Source organism: Engraulis encrasicolus, unplaced genomic scaffold, assembly GCF_034702125.1.
Source record: "Engraulis encrasicolus isolate BLACKSEA-1 unplaced genomic scaffold, IST_EnEncr_1.0 scaffold_32_np1212, whole genome shotgun sequence".
In the NCBI taxonomy this organism is placed as follows: domain Eukaryota; kingdom Metazoa; phylum Chordata; class Actinopteri; order Clupeiformes; family Engraulidae; genus Engraulis; species Engraulis encrasicolus.
Genome location: NW_026945621.1, coordinates 1,450,015 through 1,455,650, shown reverse-complemented (window position 1 = coordinate 1,455,650; position 5,636 = coordinate 1,450,015).

Sequence of the window (5,636 nt, the reverse complement as noted above, 5' to 3'; positions counted from 1 at the left end):
TGCAGAGAAATGCCAGGCCTGGCACGCAGCAAATTGATATATGGGTGTATTCAGATGAGACATCACCACCCCTCATCTCACCTTACAAACAGGGAATGTCATCAGCAGGTTATGTGTGCAAACACTCCTGTCACACAATAGATTTATGTGACAGTCATGGCATTTGTATTATAATTAGGGGTGGGCAAAAATGAAAATCTTTAATCGCATTAACTCAATGACTTTCTGTGATTAATCGCGATTAATCGCATAGCGCGAAACCCAAAAATAATAAATAATAATACATAATGAATAAAATAAATAAAATAAATACAAATATTTGGTAACACTTTAGAATAATGGATGCAAAAAAGCATTATAAAGACTTAATAAATAATTAAATTAAATTAAATAAATAATTAACTATCGATGAACAAAACATTAACAAACGTTTGTAAATGACTAGGAAATGTAAACAAATGCTTGTAAATGACCAGGAAATGCTATGTTAATATTTTATATTTATCAAACATTTACAAGTTGCTTGTAAATGAATAAAATACTCTTAAAATTATGGTCAGACTTAGCTCCAGTTGTGACTGTTGATAAGGTCTGCCAAAGATTCCAAGGCACACTGCTGGTGAAGTTAAAAAGCCTTTAATTAAACGGGCTGACGCGTTGCGACTACTGTCTTCTTCAGAGCCTAAACACTGACTAATTCCCAAGTCCCTATAACAGGGAGAAGGCTCAGGTAATCAAGTAGGACTAAGTGGCAGGTGCATAGACTCCACCTATCAGTCAGTTAGTGGTGCACCATGACACACATAAAAACATCACACACAAGTTAAAAACAATTATACTTCTTATGAGGACTAAAGTAATCACTTCATAAGGACTACAAAAAACAGTTCATCTCAAAGTATTCAGTTAAGCATAGAAGAGAAATTAAGCTTTACTTTTAGGTCAAACTATGTCTCCCTCTTGTGGTCATTTTGTAAATATTTCTTAATCAAGCATGTAAAAGTAAACATTAAATCACCTACTACTATAGGGGGCCTATTTTAATTGCTCTGAAGAAGACGTACAATCTTATAATTACAATGATCACATTTAAAATGCCTTTATAAAAAGGGGGTGTAGTCCAAGTCTTCATTAAGTCCTGGCCTTGTGAGGGCTTTTAATGTATATATCCAGTAGGTCTCCCTCTGTAGTAATTTTTTAAGTTTGTCCCCTCCCCTTTTGGATAGCTCAATTGTCTCTATTCCCATTGCCCGTAGTGACTCTGGGTTGCATCCATGGTGTTGCTTGTAGTGCTTCGCCATTGGGTAATCCTCATTTCCTGTACGAATTGCATATTTGTGCTCTGCTACCCTCTGTTGTAGTTTTCTTTTCGTCCTTCCAATGTAGAAATGTCCACATGGGCAGTACAGGTAATACACCACATAAGTGGTGTTACAGTTGATGTATCCTTTGATGTAATGGGTTTTTTTCGCATGCACATCTGTAAATTTATTGGTTTGCTGCATAGTAGTACAGTGGTTGCATCTCCCACATTTAAAGAACCCTTGCGGTCTCCTTTCAAGCCATGTGTCCTTTTTGTCCCCGGGGAGATAACTGTGGACAAGCTTATCTCCGATGGTTGGTGCTCTTTTGAAGCTCACGACTGGTGCAGTGGGGAATATTTCTTTTAGTGCAGGATCACATTCAATCATTTCCCAGTTATTGTTTATAATTTTCTTCAGTTCGTTTGCTCTGGTATTGTACTGTGTCACAAGGTACACTTGTTGTTCTCCTGGTGTTTTTTGTTTGTGTTGTAGGAGGTCTTGTCTTTTCAGAGATTTTGTTTTGCTGTATGCTTCATTTATGACTTGAGATTTGTACCCTCTGTTTTTGAATCGCAACTTCATATCCTCTGCTTTTGTCTCAAAATCTGACTCCTGGTCACATATTCTTTTCAGCCGTTGGAACTGCCCATACGGTATGTTTTTCTTAAGTGATGGAGGATGAAAACTGTCTGCCCGGAGCAGTGTGTTGCGGTCAGTTGGTTTCCGAAAGACTGTGGTGTTAATGCGTCCATCCTTATCCTTCTGTATTGTGAGGTCCAGGAAGTCAATTTGAGTCAGGTCATATTGTATACTCAATTTTAAGTTTTTGTTGGTGTTATTTAGGTATCTGTGAAATGAAGTTAGTTCTTGTTCATTACCAGAGAAGAGGAACACTAAGTCATCAATATAGCGGCCATAGAAGGTGATCATGTTCCTGTAAGGATTGTCGTGTGAATAAACAAAGTGTTCTTCCCATAGGCCCATGAATAGATTGGCTAGGCTTGGTGCATAACATGCTCCCATTGCTGTTCCTTTTATTTGTTGGTACAAGTCATTTTGAAATAGAAAGACATTGTTTTCAAGTGTCCATTTAGTTAGTGTGAGCAGAAACTCTGTGGGTGGTGTACTAGATGCTGGGCGTGTGTTCAGATAGTGGGACAGAGCATTGAGGCCTTCTTCATGGTCTATGTTAGTATATAAAGCCTCCACGTCCATTGTGACGAGGTAGCAATGTTCAATGTTGTTCAGAAGGGCCAACTTGTTAAGTACATGCGTTGTGTCCTGGATAAATGATGGTAGGTTGGAAACATAGGGTTGAATGAAGTGGTCTATGAATTTTGATATGGGTTCTGTGAGAGATCCATTGCCAGATATTATGGGTCTCCCTGGAGGATTATGCAGGTCTTTGTGCACTTTTGGTAGCATATAGAAGCAGGGTAGTACAGGATTAGGGCAGAATAGATAATCATGCTCTGCTTTGCTTATCCAGGCATTGTCCATAGCATCTCTCAAAATCTTCTTCAAGTCAGTTTTCATTTGTTCCATAGGGTTAGTCTTCAAGCTTTTATAAAATGCAGTGTTGTCAAGTTGGCGGTGGGCTTCTTGTAAGTATTTTGTTTTTTGCCACACTACCACCAATCCTCCTTTATCGGCACGCTTAATAAATCGAGCGTTAGCGTTAGTTCTGGCAGACCACGTAGTCAACGCTCCCTTTTGCCTATTGGCTGACGCCGACCTAACCCCTACAGCAGTCCTCTAATCAGCTGCGCTTTAGTTAATCAGCTGCTGCTCGCAATTGGATGCTGGCTTTTGGCGCGCTTTATTTAAACTACCGAATTTGTTTTCCTGTCATTGCTTTTGCTGCTTGTTTTGCTGCGTGCATAGCTTCTTTTGGTGCTTGCTTGCGTTGTGTTTAAACTAAATATCAGATGTTTTTCTTTCTTATCAACAATAGGGTTTCGTTTTCTGGTAGGCTGTGCGCTTTTCTTCATTACATAGGCTTCATCTCTTTTGCCTTATCTCCCGATATGAGCTCACTGGTCATTTAGCCTACATTTTACGCACTACTTTTCTCGTGTCGTGCCGCCGAATTTCTGGCGTTCAATCCGAGCTTCATGGATAGTTTATTTTGCTGGCAGTGAGCTCCCCATGGCAGCTGCCTTCGCTGATTTCAATATTGCATTTCCACTGCTTTTGCGCGTTTGGAGTAGGCCTAATGATGATGTGCTGTTTGGACGATGCACTGTACCCGCGCTGCGTCAGCAGAGATTAATACTCTGATGGCTTGTCTTAAATTAACTAGGTTTCTCTGTCTCGAGATCGGAGCTGGTCGCTAACTGTTGCGCATAGCTTTTAATAATTATTGTTTTCTTTAGTTAGGTGGACCCTTTTGTCCACTGTCTCTGACGTTAAACCAAAGCTTGCTGCTTAACGCCTGATTTGAGTGCATAGTCGGCTGTTTTTTCTCCAGTTGCTTAGCCTACTAGATATGGTTTCATTACACTCAACGCAGGGGCCATATACCGGTAGTAGGACTAGTTGTGAGGTGCCAAATCATGTAGGAATACTCTCAGGATAAACCCATCCAATACATTCACGTGAGTCGTGGTAAATTCAGTCGTCTTTTGTTCTTTCGCGGGCTATAAATCTTGCATGTCGATACGGTGCATAATCTGACGAGATGCGTTTTTGCCTTGTGCTCCGAAACTGTTAACTAAATTGGCTCCCTTTGAACATAACCTTAATAGTCGACGATGCGATTGGGCTATCCTAGGCTTTGTATTGCTGCATTACTTCACTATCATCGCCGTTCATCTGATGACGTGCTGTAACAAGCCGCAGGTGTCTTCAATCATCCTTGGCACGACGGACGCTATAACCATGCATTCGGGACTGCTGGTTATTTTTGTAATTGGGAGACTCCAGGTGTCCCGTAGTTGCTCCTTATTTCAATGGTATCGGTATGTTATTCCTGTTTTCCTGCAGTCATTTAAATAGTCAATTTTGTAAGTATGGGTTAGGCCCAGTGTTCGGATGGACACCCACGGCGCGTTGCTTGAGGAGTGGCAACCCTGTCTAATGCGATGTCGTACTACGTCACGAAAATAATCATAATATTCGTGATATCTTATAGGAGAGCCCCGTTTTCGTGACAGGGCTGCGTTTCCACAACCCATGTATTTCAAGGCGGCGTTGGCAGGTCCAGCATTTTCCATGGCACTCCTGATGTACTGAATTCGTAAGCGCCAAACCGCTTGATAGTTTTGGGGGGTTTCAGTGGGCTCCATCATGTTGTCTCTGCTGCATTACTGTATAAGTATGCCTACTGTAGGCCTGTTTGACCAGTTGTGCTAGCTCTGTATCCTAGACTATTAATGTTCTTGTGAACCATTGTTTCATGTTTGCTAGTCTAGGTGCTTGCAGTGTGTACAGTCATAGTCCTGGCTGGGCTGTGTAGGTACTCTGGCTGTGGCCTGGCTTTAGTGTGGTTGCTGCTTCACTCAGTGCTGGTGCCCTGTTTCGTGCTGGTATGTAGTCAGTCCTGTTTTGGCCGGTGTAGTGTAAGTATTTTGTCTGGAGTCCGTCATTACTACTAGCAAGGGGTGCATTGTCTTTGTTACTGGCTGATGTAGGCTGTGCTGGCATGGCTATATTGCTCATCTGTTAAAGCCTGGTTATATGCCTAACCGTGACCTTGCATGGCTGTGTATCTTCCTGCTAGCTCGGTTTGGTTGTGCAATATTGCGTGTGCTGCCTGTATGGCATTATTAGCGCTTCCCCTCATTCCAGTCACTTTGGTTAAATGGCAACATCTATCTGCATAGTAAAATATCAACTGTAGGCTATTGTTATGTAATGTGTAGTGGCGTTCATGTTGGGTCATATTTAGCACGTTTAGGCCTTGTCATGCTTAGGGAGACGACGATGGTGACGTCGGCAGCGTCCTTTATACAATCAGTGTAGATCATGTTGGGCTCAGGCTGTTGCTGTGTCTGGATAATTTTGTTGATTCCGTCTTTTTGCTGCCAACTGCATAGTATACATAGGCCTTGCTAATGCTGTTAGCTTCTGTGGTCTGTTGGCATTGTTCCCCGCGTAGTCATGGTGGCGCTGTTAGCTCATAGTCTGAATTATCTCTGCTTGCTCGGCAAGTGTACTCTGTAGTGCTGCTCACGTTTTTGTTACTGGTCGCCTGTGTTGCTTCGTAGGACGGTAAGCGTGCTGTCTGGCTAATGTTCGCCCTGTTAGCATGTTGACTCTGTTGTTGGTAGCATTGATTGCCCTGAGTAGTCCATGTGCTGCAATTGCTATTGGCTCATACTCTCTCTAACT